The sequence below is a fragment of the Plecotus auritus genome (assembly GCF_963455305.1).
Source record: "Plecotus auritus genome assembly, chromosome: 6".
In the NCBI taxonomy this organism is placed as follows: Eukaryota; Metazoa; Chordata; class Mammalia; order Chiroptera; family Vespertilionidae; genus Plecotus; species Plecotus auritus.
In genome coordinates, this window is record NC_137773.1 from 14,070,403 (window position 1) to 14,091,157 (window position 20,755).

The window sequence follows — 20,755 nt, forward strand, 5'->3', positions numbered from 1 at the left end:
AATGGTGCCTGACCCAGAGACCTCAGCAAGAACAAAGGGGTGCCAACTAACTCTGCTGATCTAGCTGTGAGCATCCCAGAGGCTGGGCTTGAAGTGAACCAAGTGCTTTCCCAGAATGACCTTGGGTGGGAAAAGTCAGAGGTCAAGTGTAGGTTGTATGAACAAGAGAAGCAATGTGGGGAAATCCAATCTGCTTCACTTAGGTGGTTGGAAATGGAAGAAAATTCGCATGACGGCTGGAACAAAATGAGAAGCCGAGGGAGTGCCCAGGAGTGGGGCAGTGCTCATAGCAGGGACCACTGCTGCGCCCATTCTTAGGGAGAGTGGGTTCACGGGGCTAGTTTCAAAGCATCACTTTGTAGCTGGTGTAGCTTTGGATTTCTCGCCACAAGAGCATGAATGTGTCTTAAAATAATGGGCGCATACTACCAAAACAGGGTGGAATGACGTATTCAGACAAACAGCCTACTTTGTGTTTTTGTGTGTGTGTGTGTTTTTAATATTTGATAGAATTTTAATGTCTGATAATCCAATCCCTATAGCGTCCAATTAAAATATAAGTATAGCTTTCATTCATCGAAGAAAATATTTTATTCAAATTCCTAAAACAAATTTGAGATGTTATGTTGGATTTGAAGAAAAAGACCCAGTTAAAAAATGGAAACAAGGTTTTCATTTGATAGATGCTGAAATAGGTGTATACATTCTAATCAAAGATCTGTCCCATGTGGCACTTTTCAAGTTTTTAAAAGTCTACCAGGCCAAACCCTTAGCCGCCTTCACTGCTTTTGCTTTGCTTTTCCCCTTTCCTTTTTCTCGCTTTGCCTTCAGCCTTTTTCTTTGCCTCTGGTTCATCCATATGGGGTACTGTCCAGGCTGGTCTAGAAGACTCTTTTTGTTTCTCTTAATGTCAGTCTCCATTTTCGTGTCATCTTTGTCATCTTTCACCACACACTGGGTTTTCTCTTCAGATTGTTTGGGGACCACCACAGTTGCTATCTCATGAACATCTTTCATTAAAACATCAGGATCTACTTAAAGAATACTTTTAAGTCTGCTAAGCTCCTTTGGGGCATTCTTTTTCCTCTTTTCAGCACGCATCTTCCTTTTCCATTTACTCCGTAAGCTTTTAGCCATATTTTATCTCAACAGTTTCACCACTTACAGCCCACACGCTCCAAACAGCCTTCTTTGTAATGCCTTCCTCTACTCACCCACCCAGGTCCCAGTAGCCACAAGGAATTTCATTATTTTAGGCAGATGGCTCAAAAATAATCGTTCCTACACTTTTACCTCACACTTTTTATGACTTTGAGGACTCAAGATTTTACTGTTCCTATTTAAAAAACTATAACAACCTGGGATCTTTAAAAGTGAAATGCCAGTCTTTGTTTCAGATTATCTGAGAGTTGGGAAAATCCTGAATTGCTGTTTACTGTGACTACCAGAAAGATGACAGGTATAGTATGTACATGTCACTTTGGAATGTCCTTCTATTGGGCATCAGGGTGAAAGGATTTCCGTGGTTTATATAAACCAGAAACGCTCTCTGCTCTCTTGAGAAGGGCTGAAGCTATCTCCATGCTTTCTCTGGTTCAAAGGCCCTTTTCTCAGTTACCTGGGCACTCTGGGAGAGAGTGCCCCAAATCCTAACACAGACCGCCTGGAGAAACCTGATCGCATTGAATTAAAATAAGTTTGCCACTAGCTCTGAATTAAATGTTAGAAGCATCAGATCCCTGTGTTTGTTTGAATTCTGTCCTAAAGAAGAAGATGGTGGGAGGAGCTTCCTGGATGCGTTCCTTCCCTAAGGATCAGTAGATTTGCAAACACTGAACTCAGGAATATGTATCCTGTCATAGAAAAACATGAAAAGTGCATGTATCTTCCCAGCATTGGTGAATAATCCAGTCCCAAGTTCCCAAGCTGAGGTGTGAAAAAACAGAGAAGGTGGCAGAAAAAAAGTCGCTGCTGCCCCTTCAATGCACATCAGATTTAGAGGCTAATTTGGAAACTGCATTTGCCTTTATTCTTCTTGACTTAAGTTAATGGGATGAAAATAGCTTCAGAACACATCATTTCTTTTCCAATTTCACAAAGCCACAACCCTTTATTAAGGCGCCTGACCTTCCCCACTCTAGTGAGTGTGTTTTGTTTTCTTAATTTCACCAGCCAGCAGATAACCAGTCCAATGTCACTCACTGAACCTGGCATAGGACAGTGAGCACCTAATTAGCCCCGTGTTAAATGTAAAGTAGACAAAACCATCACCGGGGGAAAATCGTTTTTCCAGAAATGTACACTCAATAGGATTCGTGATTTCCTATCTCGGATGCAATGTTTTCAATATAGGGAGAAAATCAAAGGATGAGTGTGGTTAGGGTTTTGTTGTTTGCATAAGTTACCTTGAAGGGTCATCAAGAAAGATGATAAAACAAAAGAATATAGAATTTGGATTCAGACAGACCTAGGTTAAGTACTGGTCCCACCAACTAGCAGTATAATCTTCCCCAAGTTACTGAACACACGGTTTCCCAAACCTGATTCATATACATCAGAATCGCCCAGGCTTTGGCCAAACAATCTGCTTTTTAAATAAGCACTTTAGATGATGCTAATGCACAGCCAGGTTTGGGAGCTTCTCACCTATATTCTCTACCCCTCAGTGTCCTCATCTACAAGATGTGCTTCCATACCTACCCCACATGTGAGTCCTCAAGGAGATAAAGGACATGCGGCATCTTTGTCATTGTCCTGCACCCAGTACAGACTAGATATTCTCTTTTGGACTGAATACTTTGAGATGATTTCATTCAGATTTCAGCTCACTTTTAATTAATCATAACTGCCATGGGTTTATTATTTCATTACCACACAAGACAGTGACAGCAGTCTTGCTGCTAAAGGAAACGAACAAGTCACAAATGAAACATCTCCCAGCTGAGGGGCATGAGGAGAAAGTCTGAGAAACATTTTTCTTCTTTTAAACCAAAGATTGAGCTCTGCAAAATCAGTTTAACAAAATAGATTTGAAAGGATTACAGGTTCTTCCCCACTTTCTTTCCATCTGGAAGCAAATGAAGATGTGAGAACCACATACGGCAGGTGACCATGCTAATTTTCTGGGTCCCTTCCTCAAGGTATCGATCATCTCTGTTCACAGCAATTCCCTCCCATTCAACCGGTCAGTTCCTCAAATGGTTGACACCTTTTAATAGCTTCTTTCTGTTCCCTCAAAAAGCATTTCCCATGGGACTGGCTTTTGCTCCAGCCCTGTCCACTGTGGAAACCACAGTGTTAAAAACACCCAATTTCCTACCATGACGATTATTTCAGGATAGATGGCGTGATGATGTCTGTATAGCATTTTTTACTTCTCAGTCTCTTTCATAGCCTCATCATATCCGCTTGCCCAACACTGGAGGTAGGTAAAGCAGGTATCATTGCTGCCTTTTTAAAGACGATAAGAGAGGGGATCAGAGAGAGCAAGGTCACAGAGCTGGTTGAGTGACCAAGATGGAGTCAGAAGCACCAGATTCATTGTTCAGGACTCCAATGCACATGGCCTTGAGGGTGTTGGCTCTTAGAACCAGGAAGTCTAATGAACAGGTTAGTGTTTTAGGCACAGATGGTTGCAGAATACAAATTATACCATCAAGCATAAGTGGCGCCGAGTCCGTCTGACTCTCTCTACATATATCTTTGTCTCGGTGTATGTTTGTATGTGTCTATGTGTGCTTTGCTTCCTGGCTGTGCCCGTGCGTCTGTACCTGTGTGTAAAGTAACTGCCCTTTCTCTGGTTTTGTCGCCATCTTCCTTTTGTCTCTTTCTGCCTTTTTCTGTCTATCAGTCTCTCCCCGCCCATCTCTCCAACTCTCTTTCTCCAGATGTTTCTTTTATCTGGCTCCTCTCTCTCTCTCTCTCTCTCTCTCTCTCTCTCTCTCTCTCTCTCTCTCTTAGTTATTAGCTATTTTCTTCTTTTTGAATTTCAGTCTTACGTTTCTTCAATAGGGTGTTAAGATGGTCCCTTGTAGTTTCTGTAAGCTTCCATGCTTGCAGACACATGGGGTACAATGGAAATCTCCTCTCTCTCTTTCTTCCCTTCTCCCCGCCTTTTCTCTTCCGTTTTCCCCTCACCCCTCCCTCACTCTTGCTCTAGCTCCTACTCTCATCAGAACAAACCCCTAATGCTGCCTCTGATTGACCTTGCTGAGTCATGCTCCTCACACAGACAACACTGGTGCCCTGGACAATCTGAGTCACATGCCAGCCCTTTGGATTCAGTCCCATCAGATGCACTTGGAGGGAGGAATAACAGTTTTGTCACTGAAAAGCAGGAGGCTCTCACAAAAAAATAAAAATAAAAAGGAGAAATCTGCTGAATTGGCAAAATCAGTACACATTCAGACAGCCTTCATTTTAGTACACCACGTATTGCGTCCCATGTATGGTATCTTTAAGGATCCTTAGTCCTTTAGAGTTAGGTCAAAGAGAGAATTCCATATTGTTACCTGAAATAGTGCCATGTGATAAGAGTCACGGAGGGCAAAAGCATTTGAACAGGCTGATGACCTGCTTCTTACAGATAAACCTCACCCATCATGGACTTTTATGAGAAGATATGTTTACCTGTGCCAAAAGAAGGTGATAGAAGGAAGGAATGCTTAAGCAAGTCACATCATCTGAGCCTCAGTTTCCCCATTGTCACATGGGGTAATATAAGTCATAGGTACTTTTGCAGACTGCAGAATCCACTCTGGTTAGTTCAACAAGAAAGTGATTTATTGCAAGCTTACATAATTTCTGGGAACCATACTGAGCTGCTGTTTAACCAGGACCCAGTGCAGTTAGCGGAAATGTCCAGTCATCCTATGGGCCGTTCTTTGGAAGCTCTATTGTAGATTTCACCCACAACTTGGACTGAAGATGATGGAGACAGAGAACAGCAGTTTCACCCCAGCTGCCCCGCAAGAGCCTCCACCATTGTGTTTGCAAGAAGATCCCATCTCAGTGTGCAGAGCCCCCACCTCTTCTTGCTCATTTCCCACAGACAGATACAGAAACCACACACAAGCCTGCTCCTGGAGGGAGGGGAAGGCCTGCCCATGCGCTTTATCTATGGCATGGGTCCTGTGGGCCCTTGTTAGACACTCAAGTGTTCGGTCAACAAGCCTGGGCCTTGCATTCAGGCCAATCTGGGCTCAAAGAGGTGTGATTTTTACTTTAACATCTTTAAATTCTCCATTTTTTAGCCCCCTGTTAAATAGGAATCCCTGCAAAGAGAGATCAAGCATGCAGGGCACCTGACACATAGCACACTCTCAGCACAAGGTAGCTATTCATGTTTTCTCTACAAAACTTAAAAATGTGTGACAATATATCACAGACACACCTTTTCCTTCTCTCTTACGATCATCTCCTTGACCCATCTTTCTACATACAACTGCACTGAATATACGTGTCTGCAAATGTTGGCTGCTAAAGCCTCCTCCAGTGAAAAGTTAGTCCTTGGCAGCCTTTATTTTCAACTTCTAATGACCCCACCTGAGACCTTCCTCTGCAGCTCATGCCTCCTCCCACGCACAGGCGGGGTCCTCCCACAGAGGCAGCTCTGCCGCTCGCCTGGTCCAGGAGTAAGAAGGCACTCCAGGACACATTGCTTAGATCTCTGCTTCCTGGACACCAGGCCCATCTCCATGGCATCACTCAGCTGAAAATAGACAAGAGGTTTATTTCAGATCCATAGAGAAATAAGGAGAAAAATGGGGAGTAGATTAAAATGAGAGACTGACAAGTCTTCCTGCACATTCCAGAACCAACCTCCTCCTCTAAAAGCTTTCTGGCCACTTCAGCCCTAACGTTATTCCCATTCCTCCTGACCCATAGCACTCAACTGCTACACCTCAAACCCTGAACCAGAGATTTAATTTAATTTTGCTGTTTTCTGTCAATTGTGGGTTTTTTTGGGAGGATTTTTTTTTATTCTTTATAAACTATAAAGTTCTACAGGGGAGGAGTCAAGATCTATTATTTTCCTTTTTATATTTTTCTTTTTAAATATACATATATTTAAAAACGCTGATGTTCCTTATCCAATATATATGATTGATTTCAGAACAAAAGGAAGAGAGAGAGAGAGAGAGAGGGAGAGAGAGAGAGAGAGAGAAACATCAATGATGAGAGGGAATCCTTGATTGGCTGTCTCCTGCATGCCCTACACTGGGGATTGAGCCTGCAACCCAGGCATGTGCCCCGAACAGGAATTGAACTGTGACCTCCTCAGCTCAACCAATGAGCCACACCGGCCAGGCTATTCCTTTTCTATACTCCCCTCATTCCTAAATCAGAAGTATGGCTTTGAATAATCAGACTTATCTCAACTACTTACTAGCTATGTGGCAAGTCTCTTAATTTCCCTAAGTTTTAATATTTTGGGGGGGTGGGAACTGTTTAAATAAGATTATTGTAAATCATGCAACATAATCATGCTACAATAAGAGAGAGCTCTCACCTGAAAATGTGGGTCCTGAACTCGGGCTGTCTGGGGTTTTATGTTGGCTCCAGCACTTATTGGCAGTTTTATGTAACTTCATTGCGTATCATTTCTATCTCTTTAAGAAGCAGTCCAATGATAGTCCTGAATATATAGTGTTGTTGGGAGAGTTGAGTGAGACAAGCCATAAAAAGTGCTTAGTAAAATGTCTGGCTCACATAAACTTCAGCAAAATTCTCTATCGCCTTCTCCGGAGAGGCTAAATTCAGACCAGCTGAAAGAATACACACCATCTGAATCTGCTCAGTCTTTCAGAAACATTGTTTGAGTCTCTTTTTAACTCACTTAACTAAATATTTCCTTGTTACCCACCCTTGTGTTTTTATCACCATACCCTTCCTTCATCCTTAGACTATCTATTGCCCTTGATTGTTACAAAACAAATGGTGTAGGTGCCTTCTGATAAATTAGTGGATAAGGAACATCAGCGCTTTTAAATATAGCAAGTAAGTACTTTGTTCTAGGAAGATGCCATACTTTCCTCTCCATAAGCCAATAGCCAAAGAGCAGAGGTCTGTTCAGGAAACTTAGCGCCCCCTGCTGGCTGCAGGAGATTTGGGCCCTCCTTTGGCTCTTGGATGAAAGGAAAGGGTCAATGCAAATGGAAGAGCTCTCCCAGCTTCCCACACTACAAATTCAGCTACTGTTCTGGAGGATGTTCTTTTCTAAACTTGACTCTGGCAGCTGAATGCCACACGAAGCTCCAACCCACAGTCATCACCCCTTCTCAGAATGCTTATCATGCTCCTGGTCTAATTTGGAATTGCTTACGTCTTGTTTATGTTCTAGCTTTGTGTTCTTCTGTTTAGTTTCCTCAGCCACCCCTGCAATCATTAGCTATGTCTCTATTAAATTTTCCACTTAAAACTTATACTTAGATAAACATAGTCCTAGGAGAGGACCTTCAACTTCCCCTTCTCTTCCATCCCGTGTCTATGACTACAAAAGAAAGAGCAGGGGGACGATTGAAAATGAGGGCAGTGAAAGCAGAGATGTTCTAAAATAATGGTTAATGAAGGAAAATGTGTAATGGAAAATGTGAAAAAGTGTCTGGTCTGAGCCCTGAAGTCCTCACAATTAGCTGAGAAAGACAGACATGAACACATGCATCAACACCCCTCAGGGGAAGGAGCCTCTATATTCGTGGCTCAGACAAGAGTCAGAGATAGATTTGTGAACGTATCTTCCCATTGGAATCAGCTGTATTTCCACTTTTTCTCCCTTCATGAGAATCCAGTCTCTTTCAGTTAGTGACCATTCATGTCTTTGGAGCACTTATAAAAATTAGAAGCCATCTCACTCATCTGAAGCCCTGTCCTCCTTTGAAAAACTCTCAACTATGGATGATATCTTTTATTTCTCCACCCCACTCATTAGTGGTTGGGTTCTCTCATCTTGGTGTCTTCACCAAGATGCTTTCAACTCAACAGGTGATGATAGCATGTTATGGGGCTGGATTGTGCTTTGGCTGGGACAGGAGTTTTTCATTGCTCTTTGAGGTTGGTGGGAAGAAAAGGCAAGCCCAACATCAGAGAGTGGTTTTTTTCACTCTGATTTTGAAGAGATATCCACTTTTCCTGGTCACTGATTCTTAGAAGAACCAGATAGAGCTGGGCAGGATCTCTCAGCTAATGAGCCGTCGGATGGCACTGAAATAAGACAACATTAGTAGCCTGAAAGCCAGTGTCCAGGACAACCCCCTAACCAGTGAGCAGTGCACCTATTCACTGGAATTAAGCTGCAGTAGAAGTTAGTGAGGCACACACTGGGGGGTCCTTATATTTTGAATGCTGGTTATAAAAAGTGAAGCTGAATTAAATGAGTGACTGCACCTGCAGCAGCAAAAAAAGAAAAATGAATCCTCTAGGAGAAAGTGAGACAGACTCAAACTTCTAATTTGGAAATGAGCCAAATTATAGTCTGAATTTGGTGCTTGTCTTCTGATCTACCAAGTGGCAGGTAGGCCAACAGATTCTAGACAGCTATTTCCTCCTCTCCTTTTTTAAATATATATATATATATTTCAAAGAAGAAGGGAGAGGGAGAGATAGAAACATCAATGATGAGAGAGAATTATTGATTGGCTGCCTTCTGCACACTCCCTACTGGGGACTGAGTCCGAAACCCAGGCATGTGCCTTTGATTGGAATTGAACCTGGGACCTCATTCTGAAGACTGATGCTCTATCCACTGAGCCAACCAGCTAGGGCCCTCCTCTCCTTTTGAGTACAAGAAAGGGAAACACACTTGGTAGACTGAAGCAATATAAAATCTGGAAGCAGCTCTTGAGATCATTGCTACCTGCACATGTTTTAAGTGAAGAAATCAAACCCCAGAGAGTGTTCATGACATGCCCAGGGCCACCCACCTATCACTGGCAAGCTGAGATTTGAACTCAGGACCTTTGACTTCTTACCCACTACTCTTTGAAATGTACAGGATTCCTATCTTTGGGGCAATACTTGTTGTTGGTCATCATAATTAGAGGAATCTTAAATATTGCCATTAAAAAACACCTACCAGTTTTGTCTTATGAGTACACAGTATTATAGGAGTTGTCCAATATCTAGACAGGTATTCACCCAGCAACACAGTTTGAGTCGAGGTTCCAATGTCTCTAGCTGCAGTTAAAGTGTGTGATGCCTGGTCATTTAAAGTCAGAGAAGGAAGCAAATAGGACATTGACTGTCCATGGTAGAAATCGGTACAGGAACCTCACACCTCGACTGGGGACAGGGATCTCAAGTCAGCTTCTAAAGCAAACACCACAGATAGTCAGAAATCACCCATCAACACCCCTCCAAAGGCACGAGTGGAGATCATAATACGAGCTCTCAGCATATCCTACACAGACTGCATTTGCTCCAATTTGGAGACAGATTGCTCTTCCTTCAACTGAGCACCAGATGAAGTGGTGAGTTGGCTTGCATCCAGGGGCAATGTTGTATGAAAAATATGTATCTTTAAACACTAAACACTCAGTGGAGTGAGAGTCTCACTCCCTGGGAATCGGGAGAGAACTCGCTACCCAGGGAGAAGAGCATATTGGTAGCTCCGTGTCAGGATGCCTCGGGCCATATGTTTCAGTGGAGTGACTGGCGAGTCACCTGCATTATTTATTTTCTGCCCTTCCTCTTTGCTACTCCTAGTCTTTGCTGAGCCCCTGGAGTCAAATTTGCCAAATGTAATGTATATTAGGACTTCACCGAACTTTCCTGAAATTTAGCCAGTTTGGTTGCATAACTCACTGGCCCAGAATAATGAATACACATATAGATTTATTTTTGCGATTTCTCTGCCAAAGAGCCTCTGTGCTTCCATCTCAGCTGCAGATATTGCTGTAGCAATTGTCTGGTGACAATTTTTTTAAAGGTGGTATAATTGGGAGTTAAGAGAACTAGGTTCTAATCCTGCTTTTACAATGAACTAGCTGGGAAACCTTGTACAGTTTGTCTAACCTCTGAATCTCACATTCTTCATCTTCAAAGAGAGGGCTCAGAAAAGATATCCACGGTGACTTTTAGTTCTAAATTTATGTTAGGATACTGCAAGTACTGGGACTTCAACCAGAAATAGAGTAATTTAATACCTCTCCTTCCTGTTCCCTCTCTTCTCTGCCCTCTCTCCCTCCTTTCCTAGTGCCTTTCTGATGCCCCTCTCCTTCTGATCCCTCTCTTCCTCTTGTCACTTACCCCCCTCCCTCCTTTCTTTCCTTCCTTTGTTTCTTCTTTCCTCCCTCTCTCCCTCCCTCCCTTCTTTCCACCTTCCCTTCCTTTCTCCTTCCAAACCATAATTAGGTGCCTATTGTGTGCTAAAGTATACGTAGGCCCTTCGGTTACAAACACAACCTAGAGATTAGAACATACTGTCTCTTGCACATTGAAATAGCTCTTCGCTTATCATAAATGAAACTGAGCAAGTCCAGTCTAATACCATTATCATAGAATAATTCAGTGTGAAGTGGTTTGGGGAAAGCACATCTTTTATCCAATGTGGATAAGCAAAGATGCCTTTTAGATTGCAGCAGGAAGTCACACACATTTTTCCTGAATTATGTTTTCTAAAGCTGCTCTATTTATTGGTAAAGAAACAGAAAGGACTAGCCCTAGCAGGTTTGGCTCAGTGGATAGAGCGGCAGCTTGCAAACCAAAGAGACGGAAAGGACTAAAGCATAATAGTCAGGGCTGTCTGGAATCTTCTTCCATTATATTTCATTCACCCCTAGTGCCAGAGCAGAGACCAGGTGTGGGATTAGACAGACCTCGTTCACACAGGAGCACTACCACTTCCTGGCTGAGTCGCCCTGAATGCACACCTCACTTCTCAGAGTCACTGATTCTGCTTCTATAAAACGTAAGTGAGAACACCTACCCTGCAGAGCTGTGGTGAGGAATGATGCTGTGCGGGCAAAGAGCCTAGGAGGGTGCTGCACCACAACAGGTATCAAACAGAAGGTAACTAAGCATAATTATGAGCACAATTCAAGGGAGAGGAACTCACACTCACATCGCACCTGCCATGTGTCAAGAATTGTATCCTAAGGCGGGGCCAGGCTGCCATCACACATTGATCGCAAAGTGTATAATGGCCCAAACAAAGTAGAAGTTCATATCACTCATCTAACAGCAGAGGTGGGTTCATGGTCAGAAGTTGGCTTTCCTCCACGTGGCACCTCAGAGACCCAGTCTCCTTTCATCTTGTGCTCAGCATCACCCTCATCATCTCTTCTGACAGAGACAGGAGGAAGGCATCCCTGCTTCCTGAAAGCCTTGGCCCCAAAGTGATAGATATTACTTCCGTTCTCAGTCCATTATTGAGAAGTGCTCACCAGGCCACCGCAGGCTGGAAGCAGGAGCTAGAAGATGGCCCTGCTGCAAAGCCACTACCCAGATGTGACTGCATCCCAGAGAAGGACAGCCAAAGGCTGGGGGACAGCTGACTCTGTTACGGTGACTTTGACTGTTAAGCCACTTAAGTCTATGACGTAGGTATGATCATCCCCCATCTTATTGATAAGGAAATTGCAGGCCAGTTATTGAGTAACCTTCCAGGTCAGCGGGACCCGAGTCCAGCAATCAGACTCTGAGGCTGGCATTCCCAGTTTCACCTAACCTCAGTCCTGAGACAGGGATCACAGACTCTGGAATGGTGGGTTGGATACCCACATAGCATGTCCCAAAGGGTACTAATTAACATGCAAAATGAGCATTTATAGCCTTTCTTTATAATTCATAACATCTGGCAACTATGGGTCCTTATTCTAGCAAAGCAACAACTGCCTGAAGATTATCCCACCTCCAATGCTTTAGATGGGTCATGTGCTATCTGGTTCACTCATCACTACCCCCGCCCTCCCCAGTTTATCCCCATCCAACTTTACCTATAGGCATGACAGCTCTGCTATAAGCGATATCTTTATAATTTAATTTCTTGATATGGAGAGTCAACATTTTGCTCTAAAAAACTTGTAATAGGCATGTGGAGATCAAAGAAATTATATATATTATCAGAGACTATTTAATACTTTTTGTGTTTCTTCACATCACTATGTCTCACCTCAGATTTATTACTCTGTCTTGATTCACAAACTCACCTAAACAAATTTCCCTGCACACCCCACCCCCTAACCACCCCATGGGTCCAAAGACCTCTCTTCCTCTCCAAAACCGGTTGTATGTCTCTTTTCCTAGTTCCCTCCCTCTCTGCACTTATCTGCACTCCTCATTCCACTCCCAACAATAGCTTGGCTTCTATCAGTTTCATCCATCTAATCAATACAGCAGCTATTTGTCAACAGAGCCCAGAGAGTTTTGACTTCATGTTCTCAAGATTAGAGTCCAGTAAAGACTCAGAAAAGCAGAAGACAAAGGACTGAGGGGGAGGATGCACACTGATTGTGGAACGAGAGCACAGGATGAGCCAGGAACCCACCCCTCAGGGGAGTTGTCCCCTGACCCTGAAAATCAACTCCAGCTTTGCAGTCTGCAACATGGCACCTCAGAGGGTGGGGAGTGGCCAGCCAGGCCAATCTCACCACATTTAATGAAATGCACTTTTAATTCAGAGGCATAACTGACTCATGTATCAGGTTTGGCTTTAACAATACAGTGACTTGCAGCATGGAAGGTGCTCATTGGATTCTCAATTTCTAAATGTATTTATTATTTGGGTTCCCCAAGGGCATGATTTTTTAAACAGTTGCCTCACTATGTGCACTTTCTATTATGAATCTTCATTTAACTTTCTAATTGGTCATTCTTCTGCCCTAATCCTTCTTGAGCACACCAGAAAATCCTTCTAAGCAAAAGATCAAGAAAAACTGTTCCCACTGGTCCATACAACGTGTTCCCAAATGAGTCCCAGGGAACACTATTCAACAGGAAGCTCCTAAAAGGAAAGTTTTATGCTCCTGTAAGTTTTGCTAGAACTACCTACTATATTGTCCTTTAGCATATTCCTGACACAGGGTAAAACAAAGCCTCAGTTAATAAAGCAAACACCATTGAAATGTAACTCTGTATTCCCCATACTTATTCTACTATAGAATCCCACCCCACACACCCCACCCCTCCTTTATCATGAAACAGGAGTCTACTGGAATGAGTGTTCCCTGATAGATATTTTAGGAAATGTTTTTCCAGCACCAAGATGCATGTTATTAGATGGAAATGTTTATTTCCTTTTTGTTGCCTTTTTCAACCCTACAACAAGTGTGCTAGAAAGAATTTTTGGTTACAATTCTTCATCACTTTCTGCATTCATAACTTTTCAGTTATTCTCATAAAAGATGACTGAGGTCTTAACCATGTGGTTTGTTGTGATCAATGGTATATAACAGATAAAACATGAACAATGGCTGAAAATGGCTAACAGAGTTTAGCTTATCCTCCTGCATTTCTGCAGTGATCGTGAGAAGAACATGCTCCAGCTAACCGACTGCTCCCAGAAAGAGGATGAGAGACACAGGGACTAGAGCAGCCCCAGCCAACCCACAGACATGCAGCCTGAAGCAGGACTTACCCTGCTGACGAGTAAAGCATGATCCAGAAATCAATGCCAGCTGCGTATGACTCTGAGCTTTCCAGAGTATTTGTATGCAGCCATAGTTGGTTAATAAAACATGAAAATGTTGAGCTACCAAAGAGAAAAAAATAAATAAAAAGGACTCTCCGCCTTCAGAGACCTCTTAGTAAGAGAAAATAGAAATAAACAAGTAATAAGTCAAGACAAAATAAAATGAGGATGCCAAGAAATAGTCCAATAATACTCGTGGGAAATAGAAGTAAAACCGATGCTATCCATAAGAAGAAGGTAGAAGTTAGGTTTCTTAAAGGATTAAAAGGGTTATATTGGAAGAAGAAATTAAGAGGAAAGACAATCCAGGAAAGTGAAACAGCATCCATGACAAGAAGTATTAACATCTTCCCTCCCAGGGGATGGTAGGGTTCTTTCATGTATATTGCTGGTACGCCTTGTTTGCAACAGAGAAAACTGGACAGCTACTCAAGGTCACATATGGCAGAACTGGGTTCTAGGACCTAGGTCTCCAGACTCTTTAGACCCCTGTTCTATAGGTGTTTACGGCACATACCCTGGAGTAGAATGGAGAAGCAAAACTAGGAAATTAGCTTGCTGTTATGCCTGGGAATAGCCACAAGGGTCCAGGAGCAGGCAAATGAAATGTATATATCATACTGATGATCATCATCATAATCACCTACCATGTACTAGATACTATTATAAGTGCCTTTTATGTGTTACGTTCTTCAAAATAAATAACCCTATGAGGAATGTACTATTAGTAGGCCCATTAAACAAAATAAATAATTAAGGAACAGAGAGTTATACCTCTTTCTCATGGTCACACTGTAGGTGGAAAAGTTAGAACCCAAAACCATCCTTGACTATGTCAGGAACCCGAGCTCTTACCACTGTATTCAAGAAAAAAATTAGAATCCTCTCTGGGGCTTTTTAAAAATACTGATGCCCAGTTCCCACCCACACTAATGAAATTAGAACCTCTGCTCTGAACCATCTTAAAAGCTTTCCACAGTCAGTATTAAGAGTCTCGGTGGGAGCAAGGCCAAAGTCAGAGGCAGGTGGTTCAGCTGGATTCAGAGTGTTTCCAAGGAGCAAGAAAATCAAACAACAAATCAATCAGACAGAAGCCAAATGGGGTAAGACTGGCCTAAGAGTTATAAATCAATTGGGAAAACCTTGGAGTTAACTTACTGATAAAGGCAATATCCTTAATGGAGAAAAGTTTTCAGAATAACCCACTAGGGCACACTGACCATACAATGAGCAATCTAAAGTACCAATAAAACTAGATGGCATTTAGGCTCTTGAGATTACTAGTAAGAAGAGGAACGAGCTGGTGACAAATTCTGCCATCTTTCCTGGTCTGGTTCTAAAATTTTGAAATGGTCCCGGTTAGATTTTGGCATCCTCTCATCTTATTTTCTAAATTGTCCTGTATGTCTTTCCCAGGTGCCCAAAACCTACACAGTTTCCTTAGCTCCCACGGCAGTGGACACACTCAGGTCCCCAAGGCAACTTGATCTATGATGGGTCTATCCTACATGACATAGCTCCCTGAGCAACCATTGCTCTCACATAGAATCCTTCTCAGCTTAAGGCAGGCCTTGAGAGGAAGCCAGCATTGACACTTGCGAAGGGAGGGAGGGGACAGATCAGGTAGCCATCCCTGTCCTGAGAGCTAGACACGGTGATGATGAGGCAGGAGAACGGCTTCAGCACCCGCCGAGGCTGCGTCGGGTCAAGAAAGTCCAGCTGCTGGAGGCACATGCTTCTCCTGTCTCCTCCATGTGTTTAACTGCTCCTAGCTCTTCCTCTGTCCATGACAAGGGATGTTCCTTTCAGTTTGATTTGCCAAATCAGACCTCATATTTGCATGTTTCTTTGTTCACTACATTTTCATAAAGACCTCCTGGTGGTAGGTTCAGCCACACATGGTAGAAGATAAACTCCCTCCTGGGGGTGCTGTGCTTTGTAGTTCACATCCAAGGGCAGGGTCCCTTTGCTCCTGTTCTCAGAACCCTATGAGGGATGCAAGGCCACTGGTATCCCCCCCCCCCATTTGCCAGGTGTTAAAATTGAAGCTAGAAAGAGAAAGCCTGTTAGAATCTTAAAATATTAGTTGGAAGGAAAATTGTCTTGGCTCACGACATAGTTTATATCAGGACTGGAATCATATATTCAGCCAAGAATCGTTTTCTGAATACCTACCATGTGTTAGCACCTAGAAACACACAAATAAATTGTGATTGGTATCCTGAAAACTCTAGAATCAGGAACAGAAATTAACCAACTATAGATTATGGGCCAAATTTGTCCCAATGCCTGTTTTGCTAAACCAACTTTTATTGAAATACACCCATGCCCATTTGTTTTCATATATGTATCAACTGTGGCCACTTTCGCGCTTTGGCAGCAGAGTTGAGCAGCAGTTTTTACTGAAACTGTGTGGCCCACAAAGTGGAAAATATTAACTCTCTGCATCTTTACAGAAGGCATGTGCTGACCCCCAATCTAGTAGAAGAAGACTAAGGTGGAATCAAGTGTTTCAGGCATTATTATAGAAGTCTGTGTCGGGTATATAGTGGGGGCTCAAATTAAGCAAGAGAAGGCTTTACAGAAAAGGTGAGGTTTGGAAAGATATCCAAGGGAAGAGTCAAGAAATAGTAATGCAGTCGGAGATAACAGTGTGAGCAAAGTAACGGAGATAAGAAACAGCAAGACTCACAAGGGAACTGTGGTAGCTCAGCATAGCTGGCCTCTATGGTGGGGGCGATGGGAGAGGAGGAAGAGTCAGCAGAGAGCAGTGGGTGGTCAGGGACCACCTGAGGAGGGCTTCATCCACAAACCTAAAGCCATGGACTGTGCCCAGATACCTGTGAGATTTTGTGTGATAGATAAAGGCTATTCTAAAAATGAAACCCTATATTTCTCTTCCAGGCTGGGTAACTCCCCAGGACCATTTAGGGTTCAGTAACCATGATGCCAGTAGAGCATAAGTTGAGATATAGTTTCAGTGGAATACGTTGCATTTTTGTTAAATGGATTCAAGTTATTTCCTTCTCTTAGTTCATGGCAACTAAGGATAACAGCTAAGAGGGAGAGTTCCAGGGCTCCATGGGAGCCTGTGATCAGGAGAGCTGGTTTACTCTGGGGGCATGGAGAAGGTTGTCCCAAGGGAATGGCATTGAAGGCAAGATCTGAGAGCTGAGTACACATTAGCCAGGGAAAGACTCAAAGAGTCACATGAGAACTTTGTCTTAACATTTCAAAATCTGCAAAATTTAGTCATTCCAAAATGGTACTCCTCTTCTTGGCAGAATTTCTGGATAAAATATCATTTGCCCACCTGGGAAATGGAAATAATGATGTCCCCACATCACAGGGTTGTTCTGAGGACAAAATAAAGTAATACAAAGGGTGCTTTGCATAGGTCTAGCAGAGAGTAAGCATGCAATGAATGCTAGCTGTCTCAGTATCTGTTTTGTTGTTATCCCCTAAGCATGGTGAGCCTGTCTTGCTTGTTTATATAAACTTTCACAGTGTCTAGATATAGAAGAATTTTGGTCCATATATTATTGTGGAATATCAATTAATACAGGTTTGTTGTTGTTATTTTTGGCGAATCAGTGAATCTCAGACTCAGAAGCAATGGAGCTTCACCTCACTAAGTGTGGGAATCCCCGTTTATGAATCCCAACAGATGGTCTTCCAATACCCATATGGATGAGGCCAAAGATCATTTGCTCCCCATCTGGGCAGCTCTAATTGCAGGAAAATTCTTCTCCATATGGAGCTCAAATTAACTTTCCCAAAACAGCCACCCATTGGTCTTACTTCTGTCCTCTGGATCGTGTAGAACATGGATTCTGCTCCTTCCACAGGACAACCCTTCAAATCTCCTCATAGCAGTTTTCCCACACAGAGCCCAGACCTTGGATGGGATCCCTCTCTGCTACTGCACTGTCTTCTCTCTCTGAGATTTTAAAACATAGAGGTCCCACCCAGGCCAGTTTTCTCAGTGGTTAGAGTGTCAGCCCATGGACAGAGGGTTCTCAGGTTTGATTCCTAGCCAAGGGCATGTACCTCAGTTGTAAGTTCATCCCTAGCCCACATGAGGGAGCCACCCAATCGGTGGCTCTCAGATCAATCTTTCTCTCTCTACCCCTCCTCCATCTCCCCTCCACTCTCTCTAAACGATCAATGGGGAAAAAATCCTTGGGTGAGGATTAAAAACAAACAAACAAAAACACAGAGGTCCTTTACCACAAAGCTCATATCTTGCTCATCTCTGTATCCAAGCTCCTAGCACCATGTCTCTCACTTAGTAGGCACTCAGCAAATGTTTGTTGTTAAAGGAAAACATGCCTATTTCAAAGCTTATTACTCTTTTAAAAGCAAACTGAGACTGTATAATCTTTCAGCCAATTTTGTTCCCAACTCTAGTGTGCATCAGAAAACATCATGGGGAACTTAGTGGAGATACAGATTTCTAGACTACATCTTCAGACCTCTGAGTCCATCAGTCTTGAGTTTTCCTGGGCATTTGAAGGAATATAGCTGAATCCGGTGGTCTACTGACCACACTTGGAGAAACACTTCTTGAAGCATTCCAAACAGCAAACCAAACAACTTTGATTAAACTTGGTATTTGGAAGTAGCAGACACATTTCAGTTACATGTACTTGGGACAACTTCACATTTGCTCTCTTATTATTTTCTCCTTGAAGCATTTTTTTTTTCTGGGTCACCCAGCCATAGCTACCCTCCCATGCTGAGAGTTAAGTATGCTCCATCTATTACATTCTTTTCAGACCTCCTAAGGAGATAATTAGGCATTGCAATTGATTGCAATTTATTAATCAGAGCAGGATTTTATAGAGTTTGGGGGTAGGAGGGAAGCACAGTGCTGAAGTCTACTATAAATGCTAGGCAAGTGCAGCGTGACAGGGGAATAAGGCAAAAATAACCATCAAATCACAGGATGTTTTTAAGCTGATTTCCTATTTTATACTGCGGTATCCTGATCTATAAAAAGAAGATATTAAAACCTGGTTGGTCTACCAGCATAGCCAGGTGTGAGGTCTATTCCATAAATACTTATTGAGTGCCTACCACATAGCAATACTGTCCTTGATGCTAAGGATACATTAGAGAACAAGACCTAATCCTTGCCTCAGAGAGAGATTAAAAACATGTAAATACATACATGTATAGTTATACTAGACAACAAGTAGAACTGAATAATGGGATAGAGGGAGGGAGGGAAGGTTGTAGGTAAGGTCTCCTATTTCATAGGAAGGTCAGGGGAGGAATCTCCAAGAAGGCAGTATTTAAGAAGAAATCTAAATGATCCACATGAAGATCTGTGGGAGAATGCTTCAATGGAAAGGCCAAGGTGGGCATCGGGGTGAGGAGTAGACTCTCCTGTTGGAGGAATAGCAGAAAGGCCTGTATGACTGTAGCTGAGTGAGTGAATGAGGAGAGTGGTAAATGCAAACAGGATTACACAGATGGATGCATGGTGGAAAGTAGTCTATAATAGGATGGCATTATTCTTACAGAACTATAAGCCACCAATGACCTGAGCTATCACCTAGTCCAGTCCATTCATTCAATAGGTGGAGAAACACAAACCTAGAGAGGCTAACAGATCTCTCCTAAGTACGAGATTTGTGCCCAGGTCTTAATGTTGTGTCATGGAGCTTTTGATTCATCTTTCCTGGTTTTCTTCTTACTGGTACTTTTCCTCCAGTTTCCTTGCTTTCTTTTTTCTTTCCCATTCTACTACTTCTTCCTTAGAGTTCCCTTTTTCTCTTCCTTCCCCCTCCCCACTCCCAGCCTCTCCTGTTTTCTCCATTCTGCTGCCTCTCTCTTCCTATTCATGATATCAGTCTTTTCTAACTCTGTGACTTGTGGTCAGTGTTAGGTCAAGGCAATAAGATTTATTCCTACATGAAAATAGTTCTGACCAGGAGGCCTTTTCTACTCAACAGCATCAGGTGATTTCAAATCTTGATATCTGAGAATCTCAAAATATCATTCCCCTAGTTTCTCTCTACTCTCTTTAGAAGCATCTTGTTAATTTGGCTAAAAAATTCCTTTTCCTAGTGTCTGATACACAAGCCACCTTCATGATCACAGGGGTTGTGTATCTATTCCCCAATGTGGGGTATTTGGTACAGAAGATGCAAATCAAGACCTGAGTATAGCAAAATCAAAATAGAGCATCTAATTCAATGGGGTAGGCATTAAGTACAAGTCACTGCTATTAGATATGGGGAAGATAAAGATGTTAGACAAACCATAGGAAATTCCACCTCTTTTAAAGAGGTCTGTTTGTCCTTGTCTAGCCATTTCTGAAAGCAGTTGTCTTACTTCAGTCCAGGTTCCTATGATAGATACTAGGGTGATGTGCTGAGCAATATTAGTGACCCAAACAGATGTCTGATTTCTAAAGTGTGAGTGTAGAAGCCATGCTTTGTGAGTTCATCACATTCTCTTCCCAGCAAGTGAGTCCTAATAAAAATCCTGACCATTATATTTCAATTTCATATTTCTAACCACATAGTTAAGAAATGCAGAGCTGGCATCTCTAGAAATTGATTTTTCTTTTTCTGTAAAAAGAGTCCTTTGCTGTCACAACAAAGCATATTCTTTTCCTTAGAAAAAAGTAAAAGGGATTACTGGGCATACTTTTATCCTGCCAAACAGCCGGAATCAGTCTTCCAAACAGCTTCTCACCTCCTCCAACCCTATCTGCCACTGCTGAAAAATAATAGCTACATACACATAAATGAGTCCTTTAAAAGGAACAACCCGAAGTTTACTCTGACAGATGACATTCCTGGGACTCAGTTTACTCATATTTAAAATGAGGGAGTTAAATAAATGATTTGTGGGTTTGTGGCAACTCTATCATTCTATTCCTTCTAGCTTCTCGATTTGTTATATCAGGAATGATGTTACATGGGAAATAGAATAAGTACCAGACTTCTCCCTCTCTTTCTCCTAACTAATGAGCAAAGAAAGAATGTTCCATGTCTTTTAATCCTGATATTATTAAAATTACATATTTTTCATGAAATTTCAGAGGGAGTAAGGAAGAGATAAAAATGTGGTTGTGGGTTGCTGTGGGATGCTGGAAGTACTTCATGATGGTTT

The 20,755-nt window shown here is 42.5% G+C and overlaps 1 pseudogene across 1 annotated transcript; it reads right to left on the minus strand.

The window, feature by feature from the left end:
* Window positions 1–690: 690 nt before the first annotated feature.
* Window positions 691–1,137, minus strand: LOC308250792 (protein LLP homolog; annotated as a pseudogene). Its single transcript has one exon. The product of its transcript is annotated as a protein LLP homolog (transcript).
* Between the last annotated feature and the right edge of the window lie 19,618 nt (window positions 1,138–20,755).